This window comes from Myxocyprinus asiaticus, chromosome 28, assembly GCF_019703515.2.
Source record: "Myxocyprinus asiaticus isolate MX2 ecotype Aquarium Trade chromosome 28, UBuf_Myxa_2, whole genome shotgun sequence".
In the NCBI taxonomy this organism is placed as follows: Eukaryota; Metazoa; Chordata; class Actinopteri; order Cypriniformes; family Catostomidae; genus Myxocyprinus; species Myxocyprinus asiaticus.
In genome coordinates, this window is record NC_059371.1 from 12,767,675 (window position 1) to 12,779,687 (window position 12,013).

Sequence of the window (12,013 nt, forward strand, 5' to 3'; positions counted from 1 at the left end):
GGAGTGCAAACTGTGGGTTTATTTTATGTTAATGAAGTGGCTCAAAGTGCAATTTGCCATTTTCCTGAGAAATAAGTCGTTGCGCTAAGTCAATACCACTTCTTAACTTAGCGCAAAGTTTAAATTCAGTTCCTGCATTTACAGTTTGGAGATTCCACCAGCAGGTGGTAATAAAGTTAATGTCCAAATTCTGAAAGTACAGAACATCAACTAATGTCCCTGACAATCGCAATTTTTCAGGGGCAATCACTTTAGATTTGTATTAAACTTTCTAAAGGTCATGGTTAATTAATTAATTTATTTTTTTATTTATTTTTCTTATATTTTTTTTCTCCCCAATTTGTAATGCCCAATTCTAAGTCCTCGTGGTGGTGTAGCGACTCGTCTCAATCCAGGTGGCGGACGACGAATCTCAGTTGCCTCCGCGTCTGAGACCAACAATCCGCACATCTTATAACGTGGCTTGTTGAGCGTGTTACCGCGGACACATAGCGCGTGTGGAGGCTTCACGCCATTCTCCACGGCATCCACGCACAACTTACCACATGCCTCACCGAGAGCGAACCACATTATAGTGACCACGAGGAGGTTACCCCATGTGACTCTACCCTCCCTAGCAACCGGGCAAATTTGGTTGCTTAGGAGACCTGGCTGGAGTCACTCAGCACGCCCTGGATTCAAACTCGTGGCTCCCTGGAGGTCATAGTTTATTTTTTCAATTATTTTTTATTATTATTTTATTGTTATGTTTAAATGTATTATTATTATTATTGTATATTTACAATTGTATTTATGATTTAATTTGTAGCCTACTAGTAATTTTCCACCTATTGTTGAGATTGATTTTTAAGTCACTGCAAAAGGGGCCGGTGGAAGAAAAATATAATAAAATGTTTGGATTTGGTATGATTTTTGTACAACTTCATTATTTTGATTATATTTTTGTTTCGTTTAAAGTGTCATTTGAATGTAGAAATATTTTTGGTTTATTTTTTTCATATCTGAATACATGAATTACTTTTTTTAAATCAAAATCAACTTGTAGAAGTGAAGTGCATGCTGATACAATCATTGATAATACTAGTCATGATTTTTGTGTTAGTAGATGAAAATGATTATTAATACTTACATTCCCTATCATTTAACTGTACGTAAATCAAAATTCTGAAGAGAATAAAAATTTGCATGCGTATAAAAGGAGCGTGTCACTGTCACATCATTTGATATGAACCAGCAATGGCAGATTCTGATCCGTCGCACAAGTAATTTACATAAGCATTTTTTGTGACCGTACTCAGTTTTTCCTATTTTTTTTTAAATGTACATGTTCATTGAACTGTTGTATATAAGCAATATCACACTCGCAATCATGCTATTTGGCCCTAAATCAGCACTGCTGTGATTTGGCCGCAGGCCAAGTGCCATAGGTAAATCATAGCAGTGCTGATTTAGGGCCAAATAGAAAGATTGCGAGTGTGATATTGCTAAATATCTGGTATTTTCTGTCAGCTGTTCAGAATCAGAACTAGAGATTAGAGACGCAACGACGCCAATTTGTGTAGACCGATACAAGTACCTAGTCTTAAGTATCGGCCGATACATTGCACCGATACAAATAGTTTTGTGTTTGTGTACATTTGCCATCTAGATATAGCCAATATTACCTTTTACAGTAATTCAAATGGTCAGTTCATGATTGTTTTACCAGGTAGTATAGCTTACCTTTAAAAGTTGCACAGCTAACATATATGATAAGTTATTCATGCTTTAACCGTGTGATTTTATGCATATTGCTCTGTGCATTCAAGGAGTGGTCAATAGAGCATTAGTGCTGATTGATTGAATGTTCTGAGTTTGTTATGTTGAGCCAGACAGAGTTCATTGTTTGATTGCTTTGTCCTATGTTGTTGTTGGGCTAAGTAAAAGTGATAGACAGTAACTGCGCTAAATTTTCAGCATCTTCTTTATACATAATGCATAACGCCTATCATTTTTAGAGTCACGGTGTTAAAGACTTCAATCAGGCCTGGTTCCAGATCAAAATCACTGAGGGTGCTTCTAAAAATAATGGGGGTGCTCTGTATAAAGTGGAGATATATCGTAAATACAAATTTTTTAATAGATTAAATCATGTTTAAATTCTACTAAAACAACGTAAAGAACAGTTTTTCATGTACAAAACATTTATTGCTTCATTTTTTTTTCTCACATGATCTGTCGCTGAAAATGACAGCAAAATGCTGCACCTGCAGAAGTATGTTTCACAAAAATGTGTCTTTAGATTTTAAAACTTCTGCTTTAGTGTGTCAATAGGAAATATATATATTTTAAATAGAATTTAAGAATAGAATAGAACAGAAGTAGAACAAGAAGTCCTACAACAGATGGTATGGACCCCAAAAAGCCCTGATCTCAACAGCATTGTGTCAGTCTGGGATTACATAAATAGATCTTAGTATAGATCCTTATTTTCTTTAACCCGTAATAAACTGTAGTGAAAATGTAAAACATGACAGATTAGTGTGTAGTGAAATAAAAGACAGCCTGTATGTCTAACAAGTAACTGATCTCAAACTAAAAAAGTTCGGAACTTCATTACAGATGCTGGCTCTACAGCCTGATCTCATTAATGTAGGTAGATATTTGTAACATTTAAATGTACTGTACATGTTTGTACATTTGGATAGACACTAAAATGTACAATATGGACATTTTAAAGCATCTAAAACGTAAACATTTGTACTTATATACAGCTTTAGATACTTAAAATATTGACAAATCCATTACAAATATTTGAATACACGAATCTATTACAAATATATTTGTACATTTTTGTTGTTTTATAAATATTTTAGATTCCTTAATCCCACCCCAACCTCTAAACATAACCACATTTCAACAATATAAAAACATGTAACAATTAGATTAATGTACAGTAGCAATAATTGTTGTTAAAATATATTAATTTATATTTATTTTAAAGCCGCTAATCCAACACCTACTCCTAAACCTAACCGTAACCATTTATTAAGCATATAAACAAGTAACATGCAGATAAATTGAATCACAATAATTTATTTAGAAAAATGGCAAAATTCAGTACAAATGTAGTCCAAAGGGCGATGCGCTGCATCCGATGTGTTCCCTGACGGCATACAATAGCACTGTGTGAGGTGGAGAGTAGAATTTAAATGATTAATCTCTGTAAATCTTCTTCTGATGCACACCGTATCATTGCTGTCATATCTCATTCAAACATATCCATCACTGAATACGGCATGTCGCCAATGAGCATTCGACATCACTGCCGTAAAACCTCTGGTCATAATGCTTGAGATGGCGATTTTTGAATTTTGAAAACAAAACCAACGCAGGTTGACTGTTACAGCGGGCGTGACGGCGCTGCAGTGGATGGAGATGGAGATCATTGATTAAAAGGCTTGAATTTGGGTCTGTGAAGATTTGGATTAATTTTATTATTGTTTTATGGTGCTTTTTGTGGTTTATTTTGCTTTTTGGCATATTCTGAAAACTCCTTTTGTGTCCCATGACAAACAAAATTAAAATGCTTAATAAATGATTTAACGATTAAAGAGTTTTAATCCTTTAAAACGTTGTATAGGGCAGAAATAACACAGAACTGAATGAAACCATTAAAATGTCATATTATAATGTCAACTGCGTTAAATAAATGTGATGGCATTTAACTAATCTCATTGTTTATGAATTAAATGTAATTAACTGATTAATTCTATGAATGATTAAATATTAATCAATTCAAACAGTACATGTAAACATTTGTACATTTCTATAGGTGTTAATATGTAAAATGATTACTTTTAGATTCTGTCAATATGTCAACATTGTACGTTTTGTTGTCCATGCAAAGGTAAAAGAATGTATGTTTGATAGAACCAAACTTTACATAAGAATACATATGAATTCTCATGAGATCACATAGGGCTCTACGACTGACAATGAGTTATTCTGTTCTGACATAACCCTGGTAGTCAGAAGTTAGTGGTACATGGCCATAGTTCATGTGATGAACTGTGGTTAACTTGCTGGGGGAACCTGTGTAAACTTAAGGGGAATTGACTTTATACAGTAGATCCACTAAAAATTACCCTGGCACAATTGGTTAAAAAAAAAAAAAAAGATAAATCAGTTCTACGAAAAGGTCTAGCATAATTTGTTTGCAGATGTCACTTAATTTGGTATTTTGTTATCTCATGTAATGACATTCATAACTTTTTAAGTGCTGCTTAAATGTTCAAATACCTATTTGGGTCACTGTATTATTTATATATATATTATATTATTTTTTTATTATTATTATTTTTTTTATACAGACTGAAGCAAATACTTCACACTTAATAAGTAGCCCTTTAGGGTATTGTTTATTAAATATTTAGCAAACTGGTATGTTACAAATTCTGTATGCAGCTCTAAACACTTCAACAGCATTTCATTGAACGTTAATAAGAGTTGGAAAGGTATAGATATGTTGAACACACGTGTGTATGTGAGCATATGATTTCCATGTGAAAACATGGAAATGATTTCTATATGTAGCAGCTGAACACATTTTTTGTGGGGGTTTACATCCTAACATGTGGATGTCTGCTGTCAAGATTTCAAAGATATTTTGACATCTACACATCCTTGGCCTGTTACTACGCAGTTGTTTTACTAGTTTTCATAGTAAGAATATGGTCTTACAATAGAAGACTACTAGACTATTCTATAGCAGGCTGAAAAATAATCTACGGATCTACCTGTAGGAAAGAGAAAAAAATCTGTAATAATATTTCTGTAATATTTAAATTTGTCAAACTTCTCAGATTTTTCTCTAGTAATCTCATAAGATCTCAACAATGTCACCCACTCTGCTCAGAATTGCCAAGACACCAAAGACTGCCATCAAAAGAAATTTCTATATGAACTCAAACATTTCGAATCTAATTCTTGCTAGACCAAATTATCTGAGCTATGCCATCCACAATAATTCTATAGCTCTCTTACTGTCAACAACTGCCTCGTTTGTTTCTATTTTTTTCTCCTAAGAAATTTTAGGAGAAACATCTAATACTTCAACAAAACATAACTGAGAACTCCATTAAGTCTCCTGAGATGTAAAGGAGCAACCTTTGGGTAATCCCCAAAAATCACAAACAAACTGCACAAGCTATTAGACACTTACCGTTGGATATCGTCTTCCTCTCACGCCTGTGTTCCTTTCAACTGCACCATTGCAGTGAGACCAAACAAGCATGAACTCAACCAGTAGCTGGAATACAAATACTTAGGCACCTTATGACAGAATCCTGACAACTCAGAGAAAACAAGAACCAGTAATACCAGAATTAGGGAGGTGACTCGAGGGCTAAGCCAACACAGAGGCACGTCGGACTAAAGTGAAGCGTGCGGTTACCTATCCTGTTTGTAGAAAGACCATTTTAAAAGCATGCCAATCATTAAAAAGAGCTGTAGAGGGTTACATAAAGGTCCTGCCCAGATAATCAGTAAGACAACAAAAGTTGTTTTATTTATTTTTTCATTCTTGCTGTCCTGTTTATAAAAGTATTTAATATTACTTCATGTAATCAATCCATCCACCAATTCTACAAATGGATGGATGCATGGATGAGTTAACAAGTGATTAGGATGGATGGATGGATGATTGATGGATGGATGGATGGGTGGATGGATGGGTGGATTGATGTGCTAATCCACAATTAATGTAGATGATGGATGAGTGGATGGACATGCTATTGCTTACCACTGTTCAATAGCTCCAACAGCAAATTTGTAGTACTAACTTCATTATGTTATATTTCCTCACCAATGTGTTCCTCCAAATGGCCAGATCTGCAGTAGCACATCTTTCCATTCACGTATAATTTAGTCAGCACCGCACCTTACATGCTAAGTGCATAAATTCTGTAAAAATGAATCAAACGTACTTTCATATCAGTATGCAGTCATTTTAGAGATGATGGGGAGAGAGAGTGGGGGAAAGAGCTATTAATCTGTCCCTCACAGCAATGCAGTGAAAGTTTGGAAGTATCTGGGACAGGCAGGAAGAGAGTGATGACTGAGCCTCTTATTCATCTGCCTTCCATTCAGAAAACATCCTTGTCCGTCAGCACTCTCGAACAGCACAACGTCTGCTTTAACCATCTCAATAATACATACAGCATCCGGAAAGTATTCACAGCGCTTCACTTTTTCCACATTTTGTTATGTTACAGCCTTATTCCAAAATGGATTAAATTCATTATTTTCCTCAAAATTCTACAAACAATACCCCATAATGACAACGTGAAAGAAGTTTGTTTGAAATCTTTGCAAATTTACTAAAAAAACAAAAACGAAAAAAAAAAAAAAATCACATGTACATAAGTTTTCACAGCCTTTGCCATGACACTCAAAATTGAGCTCAGGTGCATCCTGTTTCCACTGATCATCCTTGAGATGTTTCTACAACTTGATTAGAGTCCACCTGTGGTAAATTCAGTTGATCGGACATGATTTGGAAAGGCACACACCTGTCTATATAAGGTCCCACAGTTAACAGTGCATGTCAGAGCACAAACCAAGCCATGAAGTCCAAGGAACTGTCTGTAGATCTCCGAGACAGGATTGTATTGAGGCATAGATCTGGGGAAGGGTACAAATGTCTGCAGCATTGAAGGTCCCAATGAGCACAGTGGCCTCCATCATCTGTAAATGGAAGAAGTTTGGAACCACCAGGTCTCTTCCTAGAGCTGGCCGCCTGGCCAAACTGAGCGATGAACCCGATGGTCACTCTGACAGAGCTCCAGCCTTTCTCTGTGGAGAGAGGAGAAACTTCCAGAAGAACAATCATCTCTGCAGCACTCCACCAATCAGGCCTGTATGGTAGAGTGGCCAGACGGAAGCCACCTGGAGTTTTCAAAGATTTCAAACAAACTTCTTTCACATTGTCATTATGGGGTATTGTTTGTAGAATTTTGAGGAAAATAATGAATTTAATCAATTTTGGAATAAGGCTGTAACATAACAAAATGTGGAAAAAGTGAAGCGCTGTGAGTACTTTCCAGATGCACAGTAGCAACAGAAGAAAAAACTCACAAACAACTTCTGCCACCATGTCTCTAATGAAATCAAATGAATTATTATATAAATATTTTACTGCAAAGGTTGTGTAAATTAATACTTTTTAGACCCTCCAAAAACTGAATAAATGCTAATTTAGTTTTAGTGTGGGGGGAATTATGTGTAAAAAAAAAAAAAAAAAAAAAAGATTATGACAGTATAATGGATGTTCTGAAACAGAATTTTCTGGAATGATACTGATAGAGATTATTATTTTTACAACATGACTAATAACTGATACAACAGTCAATAATATGAATCTATACTGTTTTTGTTTTTTGTTTTCTTAAAGAATGCATTTCTCCGCCACTAGCAGCAACAAACAGAATGTTTCCAAACAAGTTTCCCAAAGATTCATCCAAAATATAATTTTTGGATCTTTTCCAGTCTGATTTGGCCCACTTGGATCATGCAGCGCAGTGTGAACAACCAGATTAGAATTGTATATAATTATCTGACAATATAATTAAATCACTGCACAGGCCAAGATCACTGCTGTCATAATATACCACCTGAAAAAATAAATTCTGCTGAGAAATTGCTATTTTTATTTATTTTATTTTTTTGGATTGCCCAATTTCCAATGTGCTCTATGTCCTCGTGGTGGCATAGTGACTTGCCTCAATCCAGGTGTCGGAGGACAAATCTCAGCTGCCTCCACATCTGAGACTGTCAACCTGCACATCTTATCACATGGCTTGTTGAGCGTGTTTCAATGGAGATATAGTTCTTGTGGAGGCTTCACGCCATCCACTGCAGCATCCACGCACAACTCACCACGTGCCCCACCGAGAGCGAACCACATTATAGTGATCATGAGGAGGTTACACCGTGTGACTCTACCCTCCCTAGCAACCGGGCCAATTTGGTTGCTTAGGAGACCCAGCTGGAGTCACTCAGCACACCCTGGGATTCGAACGGCAAACTCCAGGGGTGGTAGCCAGCGTCTTTACTACTGAGCTACCCAGGCCCCTGAGAAATTGCTATTGAATTGTTCCTGTAGTTCAACTGTGATGTTGTTTCAAAAAATTTGCGTGAGTATGTTCTGTTCAAAGCGAGACAGACATGAGTTACTTTGAAACATCTGAAAAGAGGATGTGAAATCTGACTCATTAAAAGAAGTTTTTCTTCTTCTTTAATAGGTCTTGGAAGACTGTACTCTTTGTATACACAAAACAAGACTGTAATTGAGCAATACAAATTTTCTCTGAATCACAAAGACAGAACAACATCCTACAAGCTTCTGATTTGTTTTTGATGGTAACGTCAAGATGTTGTGAAAAGTGCAGGATTGACAGAGTTCCAGAGAAGTTGTTCTAATGCTATCCAATCAGACGTTCTGCACCTTAACTGCTGTATCTGGCTGTGTTTCAGATAAGATTAGGTATGCACAAACAGAATTTGATGGTACCTTTGCACACAAAACACCACGTTCTGAGATGGTGCGAACTGCCAGACACATCATCGGAGGTGAGCTTCCCTCCCTCCAAGAAATATATACAAGGCGGTGTGTAAAAAAAGCTCGGAGGATCATCAGAGACTCCAGCCACCCGAGCCATGGGCTGTTCTCACTGCTACCATCAGGTAGGCGGTATCACAGCATCAGGACCCGCACCAGCCGACTCCATGATAGCTTCTTCCCCCAAGCAATCAGACTTCTGAACTCTTGATCTCCCACGATCAAATACATTAGCACTGCACTTTATTACTCTTATATCTCACACCGGACTGTCATAAATTATATTATTATTATATTCTCTTTAACAACTTACTATCAACCGACAGCCTGAATGTCAATACAGTACAATACTGTACATTCTATATTTACTATATATTTTATATATTTTTATTTTTATTGAATAATGTGTATCTATATAGTGCGTATTGTATACTGTACAGTGTATGTTATTATTTGTATATTGTTGAGTGTAATTATGTGTATATCAGATGTTTAAATTGTGTTGTGTTAATTTGATGTTATTGTAAATTGGTATGTCTCATCACTGTCACGACTGCTATGTTGATCGGAACTGCACCCAAGAATTTCACACACCATTGTGTTTGTGTATATGGCTGTGTGACAATAAAGTGATTTGATTTGATTTGATTTGATTTGGGGGAATTTAAAGATCATAAGGAAAAATCTGGACGCATTGGTTGACTTTGTTTTGCCCCGACTTGCAGAGATTTCATTGTTGATTTATCCCAAACATTTTTCAATCTTCATTATCTTCACTACATGTTATGACAGAGACCCACAGCAGATAAACAGGAAACCACAGCATGTCAATCAAAAACTCAGGAGTTAAAACCAAATGCCTCTCAAGAGAAATATAGATTGTTAACTGGAAATTTACACTTACAGGCTGTAAAAATAGGGCCTGAAACTCTTAAAAGCTTGACAAATGCAGTCATCACTACAATTTGAGTAAAATATTTAAACATGAAATGAGATTATTTATTTGAGGGATACAGACATTTCATGTGTTTAAAACTAGCTACTATTCATGATATGTTATTTAATGTTAGATGACAGTTTATCTAACACATCTAATAGGCTGCTACTCACACACACACACACACACACACACACACTCAAAAATAAAAAAAATAATACGTGGGATTTCTGCAGCTCCAATGCTTTAACGTAATGACATTAAAGCACCTACTACAAAGTGATTGATCTAGTATATAAAGTATAGTACATTTGGACGCATTAAGAAATTTTTTAATGCTGATTAATTACAAGCAGAACATTTACTATCTTCTTTACTAAAACACAACAACAACTAAAAACAACCTTGAGCAAACAAAACCATAAGATCTTAAGAACTAGTGCTAGTTCCCTTTCAGAGATCACTCAATGCTGGTTCAGCTGATTCAATGGGGAAATGCAAGTGGACACGTGATCTGAAGCCCTTATAAAATCACGCCAATTTATTAGCTGATGGCACTTAAGTGACGTCCCTAAGGAGCTACATTCACTCCAGCATCATCACTGTCATCATTTGACATTATAATTGTCTTCACTTCAAGTGCACTAATCCTGTCTCAGCCCGTGTTGTTTCAACTGACTCATGACAAAGCAGGATTAGTTTCTCCCTTCTGAGTGGAAATGCAAGAATATATTTTTGAATGTGTGTTCCTCCGTGTACGCAGTTCATCACTGGCGAGAATACACGTAGCAAATGCGTGACTCGGATTGCCCGCATTGCGAGATGATGAATGTCCTGACAGTCCACATGAGGAGCAGTCCGAGTGTTCATTCTGGCCATGTGTCCGCTAGCGCGACATGCAAGCTCGACTCTTGGGAGGCCTGCACAGAGGCCTAGGAGATGGAAAGAGAGCAGCGGGCTGACCTTCAGTTCTCTCTGTCGCTCTCGCCTAATTCACCTCGACGGTCATCTGTCGATTTTGCATGTGGGCATTTGTGTCCCAGCAGCGAGGCCCGCACCACGGTTTCCTTTGCCCTCTGTGATGCCATTACATGTGCAGTGGAGAAGCTGCACCTGGATGGGCCAGATAAGACCCAGTTAAAAAAACTGAAAGTCCATCCTGGATGAATGTTTTCTAGCAGGCCAATGTGTGACAACACCTTGTAGGCCACTTCCCTTTTCTCTGGACCTCCATCAGGAGATTTCAAGGTCCTGGGATCAACCATATTCGGTGAGGATTACCAATCCTTTGGCCTCAGATTTTGTGTTGAGTGGCAGAGCACGGATTCACTTCAGTCCCGGCGATGGGGAAGACACTGGTGGTCAATCTCACCTTCTTCGGAGGCCATGTGGAATTTGGTAGACATTCTCGTCTCTCGCTTAATGCTCGGAGTACGCAAGCTTAGACATTTTCACCCTGTTCTCATTCCTTCATGAGGTGCTCTTGGTTGCCCCATTTGAGCCCTTGGCATCCGTTTCTAGAGTTTTAAGGGTTTCAAACTCTTAAAATGGCCCTGCTTTTCTCATTGTCATTGTTAAAGAGGGTTAGTCATTTGCATGCCCTGTCGTTCAATCCATCATATACGGATTTCGCCCCAAGGTTACAGAAGGTGGTGTTGAGACACTGTTTGGGCACAGGCTCGTTCCTCTTGCAGAAAATTTGAATGATGACTGTTGAACGAGCACTTATAAGGAGCCCGTGACATTGCTCCTTAGGGGTGTTGCTTAAGCGCCATCAGCCAATAAATTGGCGTGACTGTATAAAGACATCAGATCACATGTCCACTTGTGTACCTGCATTGCATCAGCTGACGCAGCATCTCATTCCTACTCAGGAAACCAGGGTAACATACGTAACTGAGATGTTTTCGTTGTTTTTGCCAAGTGCGTTTAGATGCCTATTTATCAATGGGTTCAATCTATGTCAGTGCCTTGTTAGCCACTGTTAGCTTGTAGGCTGCCTACACTAATGGCTGTCTAAGTGAGGAATTACTCCATGACATGACATGGGAACTCCTTGAAAAAGTGTTTGGTCCAGCCACATTAGCATTTTGGAGACACATGAATGAGTATGTTTGTTCTTGTTTGTGTGATTAGTTGAAAGAGCCCATTAACAGCAGGTCTAGAATTGGATTGCAGTGTGTCAGGTCACACTGAAAGAGAACAGAGAGACAGAATAGAGAGAAAGTATTGTAATATAGTGTTCAAGAGCTGATCATATTAAGTTAAAAGAAATAGTGAAACGAATATTTCAACAGAAAATTAAATAGTTATTTTATATAAAATATTAAAAATAAAGAAAATAACTATACACACACATATACATATATATGTGTGTGTGTGTGTGTGTGTGTGTGTGTGTGTGTGTGAATTATAGTTATTTTCTCAGAATAGCATTCTGAGATGCTATTCTTCTTACCACAATTGTACAGAGCGGT

General features: G+C 37.2%; 1 protein-coding gene across 8 annotated transcripts in view; it reads right to left on the minus strand.

The window, feature by feature from the left end:
* The window catches only part of LOC127419264 (neural cell adhesion molecule L1-like protein), a 97,936-nt gene that overhangs the window by 68,501 nt on the left and 17,422 nt on the right, over nucleotides 1-12,013 (minus strand). Inside the window, exon 1 of one of the 8 annotated variants that reach the window (XM_051660528.1) lies at nucleotides 5,204-5,301. The exons of the other annotated variants lie outside the window; for them this stretch is intronic. The gene's annotated coding sequence lies outside the window, so the exon portion shown is untranslated. Of the gene's footprint in view, nucleotides 1-5,203; nucleotides 5,302-12,013 lie in introns of those variants that run through there. 8 annotated transcript variants of the gene reach the window in all.